This window comes from Oncorhynchus clarkii, chromosome 12 (assembly GCF_045791955.1).
Source record: "Oncorhynchus clarkii lewisi isolate Uvic-CL-2024 chromosome 12, UVic_Ocla_1.0, whole genome shotgun sequence".
NCBI classification, from domain to species: Eukaryota; Metazoa; Chordata; class Actinopteri; order Salmoniformes; family Salmonidae; genus Oncorhynchus; species Oncorhynchus clarkii.
Window position 1 is genome coordinate 64,188,186 of NC_092158.1, and position 9,155 is coordinate 64,197,340.

The following is a 9,155-nucleotide window of genomic DNA, read 5'->3' on the forward strand; positions in this document are numbered from 1 at the left end:
AATGCATAAATCCACAATGCTTTTGGCTAGAAAGAAGCAGTAAAATGCCAGAGGAAGATGTGACTGATGCACATGGTAATATATGGCATGTCTCTATGACATTCAGAAGCTGAGCTACGACCTTCTAAAGTCAAGGAGTCAGAGAAATTGGACTTTGCTTGGGAAGTAATCTTATACAATGTGTGTCTGTCAATATCAATTGGTCTAATCACTGTCTATAAAAGAGAATATGTATAATTTAATTGAGAGTTCATATAAATGATCATAATAAAATGTATTTGGTAGCAGAATAACATTTAGAGAAAATCGGGTCTAGACTTTATTTTTAGTTGGTGTATTTAATATGGGCCCTGGGTGGAAAATGTTGGAAACACCTGCTCTAACAGAGTAAGTTCTAGATTATTGCAGAATTCCAAATCAAGCATAGCACCTACTCCCTTGGCACTCCTGTGTATGTGAGAGGATTTGACAGGTTTCAATTGTAATTGCTACATGTTGTTTTTCTGGGGACATTTGTATGGTTAAACAGTACAAATACGACCTACCCAGATTGATCAAGGTAGCGAGACACAAGTATAGGAACAAAGTGGAGGAGCAATTCAGCGGGTTGGATATGAGGCGTATGTGACAGGGGCTTCTAACGGGCACGGTTTACAAAAAGAAAGCCAGTCATGTTGGGACACCAACGCCGCATTACCAGATGAGCTAAACACCTTTTTCTCACACTTTGAGCAAAACGACTCTGAGCTGCCGAGGAGAGCCCCTGAGGACAACGAAGGCTACGTGCTTACGGTGTCCACAAAGTCATTAAAACATGTTAACCCTCAGACTGCATCCCTAGCCGCGCCCTCAGAGCATGTGCAGACCATTTTTAATCTCTCTCTAGCTCGGGCCGTTATCCCCACCTGCTTCAAGATGTCCACTATCCTCCCAGTGCCCAAGAAAGGGAAAGTAACTGAACTAAATGACTGCTGACCCGTAACACTCACTTCCGTCAATCATGAAGTGCTTTGAGAGGCTAGTCAAAGACTACATCACCTCCTCCCTCCCCAACACACTCAATCCTCTCCAATTCGCCTACCGCCCGACAGATCCACGAATGACGCAATCACCATTGCACTGCACACTGTCCTCACCCTCCTGGACAAGAGGAATGCATACCATAGCGCCATCTAAGTTCACCACAATGCTCACAGCTCCGGGACTGAACTTCCTATGCAACTGGGTCCTGGACTTCTTGACGGGACGACCCTAGGTGGTAAAGGGGGACAAGATGACCTCCACACTGATCCTCAACACGAGGGCCCCACAAGGGTGCGTCCTCAGTCCCCTCCTGTACTCCCTGCATACCCACGACTGCGTGGCCTTACATAGTTCCGACTCCATCATCAAGTTCATTGACGACAGGACAGTAGTAGGGCTTATTACCAACAAAGATGAGACGGCCTACAGGCAGGAGGTTGCCAGGTAAACAACCTCTCCCTCAACGTCAGCAAAACAAAGGAGCTGATTGTGGACTTCAAGAGCAACCAGGCTGGGCACGTCCCCATCCTCATCAATGGGACACATGGTTAAACCGAACAGACTGGCCAATAGCTTCTACCCCTAGACCATCAGGCTGCTGAATAGCCACCAATAGTCAGCTACCTGCTCCCCCTGTCTCCCTCCTAGCCCTTGGAAGTAGGGGCTAAAATGTGCTCCCTTTTGGGTAGAAAAACACTGGGCTAGGGGTTGATTTGGAAGTCAGAATAGGGCCTACCTGGGGTGTGACAGCTGGATCAGGTCCAGCCTTTGTCTTCACACCATTCTGATGACCAGCAGAAGACCCATGTATCCCAGGTAACAAGGGAAAGGTCACTCGCTGGTCGTCAAGCCGATGACCAACAGGTTAAAGAACCGGTCAGCATCTTGTCCTATCAGAAAGATGGAGAGAGAGATAAATTGAGAGTGGGTGGGAGAGAAAAAGGTGGAGGAGAGAGAAAGAGGGGAGGGAGTGAAGGTAGAAAAATCAATACCAACTTTTCCAAGATGAATAGAAAGCACTACTGGCAGCTGTTTGCCTGTATATCTGCAATTTCTGTATAGCACCACCCTTAGCGGTGTCATAAAAACCCAGAAACATCCAGTTTTCAGGGATAAAGCATCTTCAACCTAGCTTCCTTTTCTCCTGAAAAGGACCCCGCAAGGGCTTTTCTTTAACGCCTGCTACGTTAGGTTAGTACAGTACTGACCTGAGGGTATAGTAGTGGAGTGTTTGGGGGGAGAGGGAGTGGTCCCGGTAGGGTTCAAGACACAGTGCTGCTCTTCCATACGACTACCTCGGGTGTGACTCATCATGGTGAGGAACTTGTCCTTCTCAGCTGGTGCTCCCTGTTGGACAATAACAAAGAGTTGATGGAGAAAGCTTAATTTCAATATGAACACATTACAGTATATCAGGGCCCGTATTCATACAGTCTCTTTTTTTAAACATTTATTTTACGGGGGTAGATCAGCTTTAATATTGCAGATAGATTGTGGCTTCCGTCAATTGTCTGCATCATTTCCAAACCTCCATATATTTTTGGTATGTAAATATATACAGTACCAGTCAAAAGTTTGGACAAACCTACTCATTCAAGGGTCTTTATTTATTTGTACTATTTTCTACATTGTAGAATAATAGTGAAGACATCAAAACTATGAAATAACACCTATGGAATCATGTAGTAACCAAAAAAGTGTTAAACAAATATATTTGAGATTTGAGATTCTTCAAAGTAGCCACCCTTTGCCTTGATGACAGCTTTGCACACTCTTGGCATTCTCTCAACCAGTTTCATGAGGTAGTAACCTGGAATGCATTTCAATTAACAGGTGTGCCTTGTTAAAAGTTAATTTGTGGAATTTCTTTCCTTCTTAATGCGTTTGAACCAATCAGTTGTGTTGTGACAAGGTAGGATTGGTGTGCAGAAGATAGCCCTATTTGGTAAAAGACCAAGTCAATATTATGGCAAGAACAGCTCAAATAAGCAAAGATAAATGATAATCCATCATTACAGTACATCAGTCAATCCGGAAAATGTAAAGAATTGTGAAAGTTTCTGTAAGTGCAGTCGCATAAAACATCAAGCACTACGATGAAACTGGCTGTCATGAGGACCGCCACATCCTATGGCGTTCTGCATTAGCTGCATTAGCTCCCGTGATATAAAACTTTTCAGGGAAGTTAGAAACAAATATACTCAGGCAGTTAGAAAAGCCCAGGCTAGCTTTTTCAAGCAGAAATTTGCTTCCTGCAACACAAACTCAAAACAGTTCTGGGACACTGTAAAGTCCATGGAGAATAAGAACACCTCCTCCCAGCTGCCCACTGCACTGAGAATAGGAAACTCTGTCACCACCGATAAATCCACTATAATTGAGAATTTCAATAAGCATTTTTCTACGGATGGCCATGCTTTCCACCTGGCTATCCCTACCCCGGTCAACAGCACTGCACCCCCCACAGCAACTCGCCCAATCCTTCCCCATTTATCCTTCTCCCAAATCCAGTCAGCTGATGTTCTGAAAGAGCTGCAAAATCTGGACCCCTACAAATCAGCTGGGCTAGACAATCTGGACCCTTTCTTTCTAAAATGATCTGCCGAAATTGTTGCAACCCCTATTACTAGCCTGTTCAACCTCTCTTTCGTGTCGTCTGAGATTCCCAAAGATTGGAAAGCAGCTGCGGTCATCCCCTCTTCAAAGGGGGGGGGGCACTCTTGACCCAAACTGCTACAGACCTACAGTGGGGAGAACAAATATTTGATACACTGCTGATTTTGCAGGTTTTCCTACTTACAAAGCATGTAGAGGTCTGTAATTTTTTTTATCATAGGTACACTTCAACTGTGAGAGACGGAATCTAAAACAAAAATCCACTAAATCACATTGTATGATTTTTAAGTCATTAATTAGCATTTTATTGCATGCAATAAGTATTTGATTACCTACCAACCAGCAAGAATTCCAGCTCTCACAGACATGTTTGTTTTTCTTTAAGAAGCCCTCATGTTCTCCACTCATTACCTGTATTAACTGCACCTGTTTGAACTCGTTACCTGTATAAAAGACACCTGTCCACACATTCAATCAAACAGACTCTAACCTCTCCACAATGGCCAAGACCAGGTAGTTGTTTAAGGACATCAGGGATAAAATTGTAGACCTGCACAAGGCTGGGATGGGCTACAGGACAATAAGCAAGCAGCTTGGTGAGAAGGCAACAACTGTTGGTGCAATTATTAGAAAACGGAAGAAGTTCAAGATGACGGTCAATCACCCTCGGTCTGGGGCTCCATGCAAGATCTCACCTCGTGGGGCATCAATGATCACGAGGAAGGTGAGGGATCAGCCCAGAACTACACGGCAGGACCTGGTCAATGACCTGAAGAGAGCTGGGACCACAGTCTCAAAGAAAACCATTAGTAACACACTACGCCATCATGGATTAAAATCCTGCAGCGCACGCAAGGTCCCCCTGCTCAAGCCAGCGCATGTCCAGGCCCGTCTGAAGTTTGCCAATGACCATCTGGATGATTCAGAGGAGGAATGGGAGAAGGTCATGTGGTCTGATGAGACAAAAATAGAGCTTTTTGGTCTAAACTCCACTCGCCGTGTTTGGAGGAAGAAGAAGGATGAGTACAACACGAAGAACAGCATCCCAACTGTGAAGCATGGAGGTGGAAACATCATTCTTTGGGGATACTTTTCTGCAAAGGGGACAGGACAACTGCACCGTATTGAGGGGAGGATGGATGGGGCCATGTATCGCGAGATCTTGGCCAACAACCTCCTTCCCTCAGTAAGAGCATTGAAGATGGATCGTGGCTGGGTCTTACAGCAGGACAATGACCCGAAACACACAGCCAGAGCAACTAAGGAGTGGCTTCGTAAGAAGCATCTCAAGGTCCTGGAGTGGCCTAGCCAATCTCCAGACCTGAACCCAGTAGAAAATCTTTGGAGGGAGCTGAAAGTCCGTATTGCCCAGCGACAGCCATGAAACCTGAAGGATGTGGAGAAGGTCTGTATGGAGGAGAGGACCAAAATCCTTGCTGCAGTGTGTGCAAACCTGGTCAAGAACTACAGGAAACGTATGATCTCTGTAATTGCAAACAAAGGTTTCTGTACAAAATATTAAGTTCTGCTTTTCTGATGTATCAAATACTTATGTCATGCAATAAAATGCTAATTAATTACTTAAAAATCATACAATATGATTTTCTGGATTTTTGTTTTAGATTCCGTCTCACAGTTGAATTGTACCTATGATAAAAATTACAGACCTCTTTTCGTGGAAATTTCCTCTATTTACCAAATCATGAGCGCAAACCACACACAAGTCAGTTAGTTATCAAAGTCCATCTTTAATTATATGAGCTCTATCACAACCCTGTGACTCTCAGATCAATTCAGTGTCTATCAATGAATTTTCTGAGAGCCCCTTCTACATTGCAACTGAGATCCTTTAATAGCAAAGAACACACATAGTCAGACAGCATAGACATAATAAATCGTTCAGCTTTGTCTCCTTACTCAAACCCAGAACCATAAACCAATCCTCCATATCAACAGGCATATATCAAATTGTCATTTAGATACAACCAATTCTAAATACAACCAATCCTGGACAAGCTCACGGGGAGCATAGAATGATTCCAGACACTGCCATCCTCCTCTTCCCGATGGGAAAAGTAGGGAGTGACTGGCACACAGACACAGTGGAGCAAAAGATATGTTTACACATGATGACACCTTGACCTCTCCCCTCTCTGCGGACCATGCAACTTAGTCTTGACATAGAAAAGATAACTGCCAATGGCCACCACTATAGTACAACAAAATACATTCTTATGCGAAATAACTCATAAGCATATGATCAATATAAAACATCTTATCTATGTTACCCACCAATTCTGATTATTCCCCAACACTCTACATGCTTTGTAAGTAGGAAAACCTGCAAAATCGGCAGTGTATCAAATACTTGTTATCCCCACTGCATATCTATCCTACCCTGCCTTTCTAAGGTCTTCGAAAGCCAAGTCAACAAACAGATTACCGACCATTTCGAATCCCACAGCACCTCCGCTATGCAATGTAGTTTCAGAGCTGGTCATGGGTGCACTTCAGCCACACTCAAGGTCCTAAACGATATCTTAACCGCCATCGATAAGAAACAATACTGTGCAGCCGTATTCATTGACCTGGCCAAGGCTCTCTGTCAATCACCACATCCTCATCGGCAGACTCGTTAGCATTGGTTTCTCAAATGATTGCCTCGCCTGGTTCACCAACTACTTCTCATGAGAAAGTTCAGTGTGTCAAATCAGAGGGCCTGTTGTCCGGGCCTCTGGCAGTCTCTATGGGGGTGCCACAGGGTTCAATTCTTGGGCTGACTCTCTTCTCTGTATACATTCAATGATGTCGCTCTTGCTGCTGGTGAGTCTCTGATCCACCACTACGCAGACGACACCTTTCTGTATACTTCTGGCCCTTCTTTGGACACTGTGTTAACAACCCTCCAGATGAGCTTCAATGCCATACAACTCTCCTTCCGTGGCCTCCAACTGCTCTTAAATAGAAGTAAAACTAAATGCATGCTCTTCAACCGATCGCTGCCTGCACCTGCTTGCCCGGCCAGCATCACTACTCTGGACTGTTCTGACTTAGAATATGTGGACAACTACAAATACCTAGGTGTCTGGTTAGACTGTAAACACTCCTTCCAGACTCACATCAAACATCTTCAATCCAAAGTTAAATATAGAATTGGCTTCCTATTTTGCAACAAAGCATCCTTCACTCATGCTGCCAAATATACCCTTGTAAAACTGACCATCCTACCGATCCTCAACTTCGGCAATGTCATTTACAAAATAGCCTCCAATAACCTACTCAATAAATTGGATGCAGTCTATCACAGTGCCATCAGTTTTGTCACCAAAGCCCCATATACTACTCACCACTGCGACCTGTACGCTCTAGTTGGCTGGCCCTCGTTTCAAACTCGTTACCACCCATCCAGGTCATCTACAAGACCCTGATAGGTAAAGTCCCCCCTTTTCTGAGCTCGCAGGTCACCATAGCAGCACCCACCTGTAGCATGCACTCCAGCAGGTATATCTCTCTGGTCACCCCCAAAACCAAATCTTCCTTTGGCCACCTCTCCTTCCAGTTCTCTGCTGCCAATGACTGGAATGAACAACAAAAATCTCTGAAACTGGAAACATGTCCCTCACTAGCTTTAGGCACCAGCTGTCAGATCAGCTCACAGATTACTGCACCTGTACATAGCTCATCTATAATTTAGCCTAAACAACTACCTCTTCCCCTACTGTATTTATTTATTTAGCTCCTTTGCACCCCATTATTTATATTTCTACTTTGCACATTCTTCCACTGCAAATCTACCATTCCAGTGTTTTACTTGCTACATTGTATTTACTTCGCCACCATGGCCTTTTTTGCCTTTACCTCCATTATCTCACCTCATTTGCTCACATTCTAAATAGACTCATTTTTCTACTGTATTATTGACTGTTTGTTTTACTCCATGTGTAACTCTGTGTCGTTGTATGTGTCGAACTGCTTTGCTTTATCTTGGCCAGGTCGCAATTGTAAATGAGAACTTGTTCTCAACTTGCCTACCTGGTTAAATAAAGGTGAAATAAAATTTAAAATTTAAAAATGAAAGGAAGACCCAGAGTTACTGGTACTGTATGTAAAATAACTATATTAAAAAATATATATTTTCCTTTATTATTCCTCCCCTAATTGGAGTTATCTAATGGACAACAACTCTCAACTTCCAATGTATACCTTACATACTATATACATTTCATACAGTCTCTTATAATAGGAGTGCTGATCTAGGATCCGTTTTGTATTTTAGATCTTTATGAATAAGATTATGTGTACTGGGGGGACCTGATTCTAGATCAGCATTCGTTCACTTTATAAATACAGGACCTGAGCCATACAGTCTACACCTTATGTATTTGGACAGTGAAGCTAAAATATTTTATTTGGCTCTATACTCCAGCATTTTCAATTTTTGATCAAGTGTTTCATATGAGGAAATAGTACATAATGTCTCCTTTAATTTGAGGCTATTTTCATTCATTTCTGTTTTACAGTTTATAAATGAAAGCACTTTGTATCTAGTCCACCAATGTGAAGAAGTCAGCTTCTATCTTAAACAGTATTTGAACCCAGGCAGGTAGCTAGTGACAGAACAGAGAATGACAGACATTATGACATACCAGCAGGATACTGTTTCCTCCAATCTGTGTCTCCACTTCAGCAGCTGTCATCATCCAGAAAAACCAGAGCCAAATCACAAGTCAAGTGTAGAAAAGTGGCACAACTATTTAGGTGAGAGAACACACCACGTAGGACTCAATATCTCTTACAGTAGTAATAGGAAATTCCAAATGGATTAGAAAGAGTATGATTTTCAAATAATAGTTTGCGAGGTTTGATATTGCCAGTACCAGTGCATAAGAAGCAGGTTGTGACTAGAGGGGATGCTTTTAAAGGATCACATTAGCCCTTAAGTATTAACCCCTCCCCATTAAGTGCTCCAGCCGCTGCCACCCTCCATCCCTCTTCAATATCACCATCTGTGATCACAGATAAAATATATAATTCTCTAGACAGGATGATTTTTTTGCTGTTGGTAACATTCAGCTGACGTTGACATCATTAAAGCCATATCCACGTATGCATGTTGTTTTGTCGAGCCCACATCCTCATCATGTGAAGGGTTGGCGTGCAGGGCGACAGGTCAGAGGTCAGGGTTAGATCATCTGTACAGAGGCTGACTGCAGGTTACAGACTTGTCTGGTCTTCAGTGTCATACTAAATTATCTTAACCAATAATTCCAGTCATTATTAAATAACATACATCGTATTTGAGTCCCACCTTGAATGAAACATTACTTTTACTGTTTAATGAAGCCTTTATAAGCCTGCATAGATGCTTCACTCAGAACCAGATACTGGTGTCATTTCAGCCATTGACAAAGAACATACAGTATATAGGGGGACCATTTAGGTCTCACTTCAAACTACACCTAATTTGTAAGGCTTACTGAAACAATCATAAGACTTTTATAAGGCATACATAGAGG